Source organism: Triticum dicoccoides, chromosome 4A, assembly GCF_002162155.2.
Source record: "Triticum dicoccoides isolate Atlit2015 ecotype Zavitan chromosome 4A, WEW_v2.0, whole genome shotgun sequence".
In the NCBI taxonomy this organism is placed as follows: domain Eukaryota; kingdom Viridiplantae; phylum Streptophyta; class Magnoliopsida; order Poales; family Poaceae; genus Triticum; species Triticum dicoccoides.
Window position 1 is genome coordinate 589,721,012 of NC_041386.1, and position 10,340 is coordinate 589,731,351.

Consider the following 10,340-nt stretch of genomic DNA (forward strand, 5'->3'; position numbering starts at 1 on the left):
TCTTGCCTGAGTTGTAAGGTATGAAGTTAAGTCTTAAAGCTCGACCACGGCAGAATAGAGAGAAAGGACGAAGGTCGTCCCCTATGCTTTAGACATAGGCTCTACAGTATGATATGCTGTGTACCACACCTGAAGTGTGCCTTGCCATGAGTTAGTCAAGGGGTACAAGAGTGATCCAAGAATGGATCACAGGACAGCGGTCAAAGTTATCCTTAGTAACTAGTGGACTAAGGAATTTTCTCGATTATGGAGGTGGTAAAAGAGTTCGTCGTAAAGGGCTACGCCGATGCAAACTTTGACACTAATCCAGATTATTCTAAGTAGTAGACTGGATTCGTATAGTAGAACAGTTATTTGGAATAGCTCCAAATGTAGCGTAGTAGTTGCATCTACAAGATGACATAGAAATTTGCGAAGTACATACGGATCTGAAAGATTCAGACCCGTTGACTATAACATCTCTCACAAGCATAACATGATCAAACCCAGAACTCATCGAGTGTTAATCACATGGTAATGTGAACTAGATTATTGACTCTAGTAAACTCTTTGGGTGTTAGTCACATGGGGATGTGACCTTGAGTGTTAATCACATATCGATGTGAACTGGATTATTGACTCTAGTGCAAGTGGGAGACTGTTGGAAATATGCCCTAGAGGCAATAATAAATTAGTTATTATTATATTTCCTTGTTCATGATAATCGTTTATTATCCATGCTAGAATTGTATTGATAGGAAACTCAGATACATGTGTGGATACATAGACAACACCATGTCCCTAGTAAGCCTCTAGTTGACTAGCTCGTTGATCAATAGATGGTTACGGTTTCCTGTCCATGGACATTGGATGTCATTGATAACGGGATCACATCATTAGGAGAATGATGTGATGGACAAAGACCCAATCCTAAGCCTAGCACAAGATCATGTAGTTCGTATGCTAAAGCTTTTCTAATGTCAAGTATCATTTCCTTAGACCATGAGATTGTGCAACTCCCGGATACCGTAGGAGTGCTTTGGGTGTGCCAAACGTCACAACATAACTGGGTGGCTATAAAGGTGCACTACACGTATCTCCGAAAGTGTCTGTTGGGTTGGCACGAATCGAGACTGGGACTTGTCACTGCGTGTAAACGGAGAGGTATCTCTGGGCCCACTCGGTAGGACATCATCATAATGTGCACAATGTGATCAAGGAGTTGATCACGGGATGATGTGTTACGAAACGAGTAAAGAGACTTGCCGGTAACGAGATTGAACAAGGTATCGGGATACCGACGATCGAATCTCGGGCAAGTGTCGTACCGATAGACAAAGGGAATTGTATACGGGATTGATTAAGTCCTTGACATCGTGGTTCATCCGATGAGATCATCGTGGAACATGTGGGAGCCAACATGGGTATCCAGATCCCGCTGTTGGTTATTGACCGGAGAGTCATCTCGGTCATGTCTGCATGTCTCCCGAACCCGTAGGGTCTACACACTTAAGGTTCGATGACGCTAGGGTTATAGAGATATTAGTATGCGGTAACCGGAAAGTTGTTCGGAGTCCCGGATGAGATCCCGGATATCACGAGGAGTTCCGTAATGGTCCGGAGGTAAAGAATTATATATAGGAAGTGCTGTTTCGGCCATCGGGACAAGTTTCGGGGTCACCGGTATTGTACCGGGGCCACCGGAAGGGTCCCGGGGGTCCACCGGGTGGGGCCACCTGCCCCGGGGGGCCACATGGGCTGTAGGGGGTGCGCCTTGGCCTATATGGGCCAAGGGCACGAACCCCAAGAGGCCCATGCGCCAAGAGAAGAGGAAAAGGAAGAGTCCTAAAGGGGGAAGGCACCTCCGAGGTGCCTTGGGGGGGTGGGACTCCTCCCTGGCCGCACCCTTCCTTGGAGGAAGGGCCAAGGCTGCGCCTTCCCCCTCTCCCTTGGCCCTATATATAGTGGGGGGAAGGGAGGGCAACCATACCTAAGCCCTGGCACCTCCCTCTCCCTCCCATGACACATCTCCCTCCTCCCGCAGCGCTTGGCGAAGCCCTGTTGGAATCCCGCTACTTCCACCACCACGCCGTCGTGCTGCTGGATCTCCATCAACCTCTCCTTCCCCCTTGCTGGATCAAGAAGGATGAGATGTTGCTGCTCCGTACGTGTGTTGAACGCGAAGGTGCCGTCCGTTCGGCGCTAGGATCATCGGTGATTTGGATCACGACGAGTACGGCTCCATCAACCCCGTTCTCTTGAACGCTTCCGCGCGCGATCTACAAGGGTATGTAGATCCACTCCTCCCTCATTGCTAGATGACTCCATAGATAGATCTTGGTGACACGTAGGAAAATTTTGAATTTATGCTACGTTCCCCAACAGGACCCGCCCAGGGCTCGCTGGGCCACGCCTTCGTCTCACGACGACGGGTGCGATGTGCCAACTGGCCAGCCGGTTCGCTACCGTCGCTTCTCGAGTGTACTGGAGGACACTGAAGATGAGGCAGTGCGCGAGCAGTTCGAGCGCTGTCTTCTGGTGCGCTGCCTATTCAGTGCCGAGGAGCCGCGTGACGTGGACGAAGCACTCGGGAGCAAGGCATGGAAGGGCGCCATGGATGATGAAATGAAATCCATCGTCGACAACGAGACCTGGGAGCTTGCCACTCTTCCTGCCGGCCGCAAAGCAATTGGGCTGAAGTGGGTGTATAAGGTCAAGAGGGATCCGGCGGGCAACATCGTCAAACACAAAGCCCGCCTCGTTGCGAAGGGGTATGTGCAGCGTCAAGGGGTGGATTTTGAGGAAGTTTTTGCTCCCATGGCGCGCATGGAGACTGTCCGGCTGCTGCTTGCTCTCGCCGCGCACTCGGGCTGGGAGGTACATGATATAGATGTGAAGTCGGCGTTTCTCAACGGCGATCTCAGCGAGGAGGTCTACGTCGCTCAACCACCAAGATATGAGGTTGCTGGACAAGAGGGAAGCATACTGCGGCTGCGCAAGGCATTGTACGGATTGCATCAGGCTCCGCGCGCATGGTATGCCAAGCTGGACGAGACTCTTACATCTTTCAGATTCACGCGGAGTCCCCTGGAGCACGCCGTCTATCGATGTGGCGACGCTCAGTCCTACCTGCTGGTGGGGGTCTATGTGGACGATCTGATCATCACAGGCACCAATGCAGCGGACATACTTTCCTTCAAGGATCAGATGCATCAACTTTTCAGAATGAGTGACCTCAGCCAGTTGAGCTACTACTTGGGCGTTGAGGTAACACAGAACACCAGCGGGATTACACTTAGCCAGAAGAGCTATGCCAGTAAGATTCTGGAGATGTCAAACATGAGCAACTGTAATGCATGCCACACTTCCATGGAAGGCCGCCTCAAACTCGAGAAGGAAGATGGCGGAGAACCATTTGACGCTACCTTGTATTGCAAGGTGATCGGCAGCCTGCGCTACCTTGTCAACACGCGGCCTGACATTGCTCACGCGGTTGGCATAGTTAGCCGGTTCATGGAGAAACCCAGTACACACCACTGGGCGGCAGTCAAGCAAATACTAAGGTACATCAAAGGCACCATTCACTATGAGTGCAGCTATGAGAGAGGACAGGGAGCTGCTACGTTGTTTGGGTTCAGTGATAGTGACCACGCCGGCGACACCGGTGACCGCAAGAGCACCTTTGGACATGTCTTCTTCCTTGGTAAGAACTTGATCACCTGGAGCTCTCAAAAACAGAAAATTGTTGCTCTTTCTTCATGTGAGGCAGAGTACGTGGCCATAGCTGCAGCAACCTGTCAAGGATTGTGGTTGAGCTGACTGCTGGAAGACATGACAGGAGTGTTGCCGGCAAGGTTCAAGCTGCTAGTGGACAACAAATCAGCCATAGCCTTGAGCAGGAACCCAGTTCACCATGATCGAAGCAAATATATAGATGTCAAATTCCACGTCGTCAGAGACTGTATGGGGAAGGAGCAGATGGAGATCGATCATATGGGGACACAGGATCAACTGGCCGACCCACTGACCAAGGCACTCGGGCGCGTCCGCTTCATTGAGATGCAACAGAGGCTTGGGGTGATCGGCGTCATGCAGTGAGATTAAGGTGGTGAAATGTTAGGCCTAGTTTATCTCATGCATGCAACGTGTGAGCTTTTCTTTCTGTTTAAAATAATGTGTATGCATGGGTTGGGATGTGACCCGGACATGCACGTACGTAGTGGGGAGTCGTGGCTAGCACGCATCTCTTCTTAGCGTTCTCTTCTCCCGGTCGTTGGCTTTTTCTTGTGATCCAGTCGTTGGATGGAGCGACATTCACGGATCAGAGCAGCCCGGCCGGGAGGTAGTTAGCTTCGGCTTTGTAATCGCTAAAAGCAAGGAATAACAGAACAGAAAAAGCTGCGTAGTTGAGGCAGTACAAAACAACTCTCTCGTCGACTCGTTCTTGTTCGTCTTCCTCATGCTAGTTCCTCTCTCTGTTGATCGTTCGACAACTACACTCAGCTCTATTTATTATGCATCAACGGCCATCAATGATAATTATTAATATATTCAGTAAATATTATGATGTGCAACGCCAACCATTGGAGGGATTTAACGCTTCCAATTATGCATTGTGTATATTCAAATTACTGCACATGTGATGTTTCCTGTTAATAGTCACATAATTAGTTGGTTATCCCTTGTGTATGTGCGTTGTTATTTTTTTCACACATCTTATATCAACTTGATCTGATGCTTATCTTCTGCAATAGCCATGTCAAGTACACAATGTTTTCTTGTCACAATTAATGTGTATATACTGCAATGTTGATCCAACTTATCAGCCCTCGTTTTCCTGTCGTAGAAATATTTCGGTGAGAATCTGGGTCCATTTAGCATGCAAGAGCTTGCTAAATATCCCTTAAGTTGTCAAGCATATCAGGTATAGCCGCGGCCAATGTTGGAGGATGGGTTGTGGGATGGAAGGGGGAACATGAAGTGGAGGAAGACATCGACGAGCACATAATTTTACCATCGAAAAAAAACAGGTGTGTAGTTGCTCTCACGATATGTACTAATTTTTTTGATAAAAGGCGATATTTATTCAAAGGACTTCACTCATGTGACCTAATCGTTAGTTTAATTCATTTTCCTTTGTTTCGCCCATATCAACGAACGTGCAATTAACTAGCAGCAATATCCGAAACAGCTAGAGTATGATGCGGCTCGACCACATCCGAGCAGGTAGGATGAATCCCTTACTCTCTTTCTACTCTGTCATGTAGGCATTCTGTAAAAATATCAGGACTTTGCAAAATCTGCATTTAGACTACCATTAATTTGTCCCACCGACAAATGTGCGTATGGTGCCTTTTTAATTGTCGTAAAACCTGTATTTAACATATACTAAAAATAATTATTTTCTGAGTAGAAGAAAGCAAAGCCAACAATGGTCGTTAGAAATTATTACTACTCTACAAAATCTGTAACACATAATATTAATTGGGAAGTCAAATCTTGGTTGCAAAAATTAGATCTGTGCTATAAATGCAGGCAATACAAAAGGCAGGAAGACCATACGAATGTTCCTTTTTTGTCCTCATAATGGGACAATTTAACTAAGTTGCTCTCTGCAGGTTGTTTGAAGAGAAAATAAAATGGTCAGAGTGCAACCTACCAAATAATAAATTAAATTTTTCAGTTCCATGCTAATAGGAAATCGTTCGAAAGTGCAGTAGTTTAGATCAACCTGCATTTTGCTCAAACCATCTAAGTGAATTTCTCATAGTATTACCTGCATATCTTCCGGTTTATTCCATTGCCGTGGAGCTTCTTGGATTCCAGTGAATTTGTAGGGGAAGAAAAGGAGGATGCATGAGCTTCAGATCTGATTCAATTCAGTCAGAAGATGGAGACTTGAAGGAGGAATAAGTGGAGAATGGGAAGGTGGATAGAACATGGTGTTAGAAATATGCCCTAGAGGCAATAATAAAAGGATTATTAATATATTTCCTTGTTCATGATAATTGTCTTTTATTCATGTTATAATTGTGTTATCCGGAAATCGTAATACATGTGTGAATACATAGACACCAACATGTCCCTAGTAAGCCTCTAGTTGACTAGCTCGTTGATCAACAGATAGTCATGGTTTCCTGACTATGGACATTGGATGTCATTGATAACGAGATCACATCATTAGGAGAATGATGTGATGGACAAGACCCAATCCTAAGCATAGCACAAGATCGTATAGTTCGTTTGCTAGAGCTTTTCCAATGTCAAGTATCTTTTCCTTAGACCATGAGATTGTGTAACTCCCGGATACCGTAGGAGTGCTTTGGGTGTACCAAACGTCACAACGTAACTGGGTGACTATAAAGGTATACTACTTGTATCTCCGAAAGTGTCTGTTGGGTTGACACGGATCGAGACTGGGATTTGTCACTCCGTATGACGGAGAGGTTTCTCTGGGCCCACTCGGTAATGCATCATCATAATGAGCTCAAGGTGACCAAGTGTTTGGTCACGGGATCATGCATTACGGTACGAGTAAAGTGACTTGCCGGTAACGAGATTGAATGAGGTATTGGGATACCGACGATCGAATCACGGGCAAGTAACATACCGATTGACAAAGGGAATTGTATACGGGGTTGCTTGAATCCTTGACATCATGGTTCATCCGATGAGATCATCGAGGAGCATGTGGGAGCCAACATGGGTATCCAGATCCCACTGTTGGTTATTGGCCGGAGAGCCGTCTCGGTCATGTCTACATGTCTCCCGAACCCGTAGGGTCTACACACTTAAGGTTCGGTGACGCTAGGGTTGTAGAGATATGAGTATGCAGTAACTTGAAAGTTGTTCGGAGTCCCGGATGAGATCCTGGACGTCATGAGGAGTTCCGGAATGGTCCGGAGGTAAAGAATTATATATGGGAAATCGAGTTTCGGTCATCGGGAAAGTTTCGGGGGTCACCGGTATTGTACCAGGACCACCGGAAGGGTCCCGGGGGTCCACCGGGTGGGGCCACCTATCCCGGAGGGCCGCATGGGCTGAAGTGGGAGGGGAACCAGCCCCTAGTGGGCTGGTGCGCCCCCCTTGGCCCCCCCTGCGCCTAGGGTTGGGAACCCTAGGGAAGGGGGCACCTCCACTTGCCTTGGGAGGCACTCCACCCCCTTGGCCGCCGCCCCCCTAGGAGATCCCATCTCCTAGGGCCGGCGCCCCCCTTGGGGACTCTATATATAGAGGGGGGCGATGGAGGGCAGCCGCACGCATGCCCCTGGCGCCTCCCTCTCCCACTCCAACACCTTCTCCTCCTCCGCAGAGCTTGGCGAAGCCCTGCCGGAGTACTACCTCTCCATCACCACCACGCCGTCGTGCTGCTGCTGGAGCCATCTTCCTCAACCTCTCCCTCCTCCTTGCTGGATCAAGGCGCGAGAGACGTCATCCGCTCCGTACGTGTGTCGAACGCGGAGGTGCCGTCCGTTCGGCGCTAGGATCTCCGATGATTTGGATCACGACGAGTACGACTCCCTCAACCCCGTTCTCATGAACGCTTCCGCTCACGATCTACAAAGGTATGTAGATGCACTCTGATACGTCTCCCTCGTATCTACTTTTCCAAACACTTTTGCCCTTGTTTTGGACTCTAACTTGTATGATTTGAATGGAACTAATCCGGACTGACGCTGTTTTCAGCAGAATTGTCATGGTGTTGTTTTATGTGCAGAAAACAAAAGTTCTCGGAATGACCTGAAACTCCACGGAATATCTTAGAGTAAATAGTAAAAAATCCTCGCCAAAGATGTAGACCAAGGGGCCCACACCCTGTCCACGAGGGTGGGAGGCGCGCCCCTCCCCCCTGGGCGCGCCCCCCTACCTCGTGGGCCCCCTGGTGGCCCTCCGACGCCAACTCCAACTCCATATATTGGATTTCGAGGAGAAAAAAATCAGAGAGAAAGTTTTATCGTGTTTTACGATACGGAGCCACCGCCAAGCCCTAATCTCTCTCGGGAGGGCTGATTTGGAGTCCGTTCGGGGCTCCGGAGAGGGGGATTCATCACCGTCGTCATCATCAACTATCCTTCATCACCAATTTCATGATGCTCACCGCTGTGCGTGAGTAATTGCATGGTAGGCTTGCTGGACGGTGATGGGTTGGATGAGATTTATCATGTAATCGAGTTAGTTTTGTTAGGGTTTGATCCCTAGTATCCACTATGTTCTGAGATTGATGTTGCTATGACTTTGCTATGCTTAATGCTTGTCACTAGGGCCCGAGTGCCATGATTTCAGATCTGAACCTATTATGTTTTCATGAATATATGTGAGTTCTAGATCCTATCTTGCAAGTCTATAGTCACCTACTACTGGCAACCCCGAAGTGACAATAATCGGGACCACTCCCGGTGATGACCATAGTTTGAGGAGTTCATGTATTCACTATGTGTTAATGCTTTGTTCCTGTTCTCTATTAAAAGGAGGCCTTAATATCCCTTAGTTTCCAATAGGAACCCGCTGCCACGGGAGGGTAGGACAAAAGATGTCATGCAAGTTCTTTTCCATAAGCATGTATGACTATTTACGGAATACATGCCTACATTATATTGATGAACTGGAGCTAGTTCTGTGTCACCCTATGTTATGACTGTTACATGATGAACCACATCCGGCATAATTATCCATCATTGATCTGGTGCCTACGAGTTTTCCATATATTGGTTTACGCTTATTTACTTTTCCGCTGCTACTGTTACAATCACTACAAAAATACCAAAAACATTACTTTTGCTGTCTTTACTTTGTTATCGTTATCACCACTATCATATTACTTTGCTACTAAACACTTTGCTGCAGATACTAAGTTTCCAGGTGTGGTTGAATTGACAACTCAGCTATTAATACTTGAGAATATTCTTTGGCTCCCCTTGTGTCGAATCAACAAATTTGGGTTGAATACTCTACCCTCGAAAACTGTTGCGATCCCCTATACTTGTGGGTTATCAAGACCTTTTTCTGGCGCCGTTGCCGGGGAACATAGCTCTATTCTTTGAGTCACTTGGGATTTATATCTGCTGGACACTATGAAGAACCTGAAAGACGCTAAGACAAAAATTTATCCCTCAACTACGAGGGGAGGTAAGGAACTGCCATCTAGCTCTGCACTTGATTCACCTTCTGTCATGAGTAAGCTAGCGACACCTAAACCTACTACTGCTATGAATTCTGATATGTCGCATGTTATTGATGATGCCACTTCTGCTATGCATGATACTTATGATGAAACTACTTCTATGCTAGATACTACTGTGCCACTTGGTGAATTTCTAGATGAGCAAATTTCGAAGTCTAGAGAAAGAGAAATTAGTGAACCTGAACACGATGATGTTAGTGATGATGAACCTATGCCTGTTATTCCTGAGGGTTATCTTTTTAATAATGAATCTTATGAAGCTATTCTTGCTTGTCCGGATACACCTGAACGTAAGAGGTTACTACTTAAGTGGAGTAAGGAATCTTTTAGAGGTAGGATGAGACCCGACCCTGCTTTTGCTACTTCACCTATCTGTGTTCCTGATCAGGATTATTATGATATTACTATTGATCCAGATATAATTACTTTGGTTGAATCTGATCCTTTTTATGGCTATGAATCTGAAACTGTTGTGTCACATCTTCGTAAGTTAGATGAAATAGCTGCCCTGTTTACTAATAATCTGAGATCACGCCACTTTTATATACTCAAAATATTTCCGTTCTCATTAAAGGGTGATGCTAAGAAATGGTTTAATTCTCTTGATCCCGCCTGTGTGCAAAGTCCCCAGGATATGATTTATTACTTCTCTGCTAAATATTTCCCTGCTCATAAGAAACAAGCTGCATTGAGGGAAATATACATTTTTTGTTGGGTTTCATAGTAATTTCAAAAAAATTCCTACGCACACGCAAGATCATGTGATGTATAGAAACAAGAGGGGAGAGTGTTGTCTACGTACCCACGCAGACCGACTGCGGAAGCGTTGAGACAACATTGAGGAAGTAGTCGTACGTCTTCACGATCCAACCGATCAAGCACCGAAACTACGGCACCTCCGAGTTCGAGCACACGTACAGCTCGATGACGATCCCCGGACTCCGATCCAGCAAAGTGTCGGGGAAGAGTTCCGTCAGCACGATGGCGTGGTGACGATCTTGATGTACTACAGCAGCAGGGCTACGCCTAAACTCCGTTACAGTATTATCGAGGAATATGGTGGCTGGGGGCACCGCACACGGCTAAGGAATAGATCACGTGGATCAACTTGTGTGTCTCTGGGGTGCCTCTGCCTCAGTATATAAAGGAGCCAAGGGGGAGGGGGCCGCCGGCCAGGAGG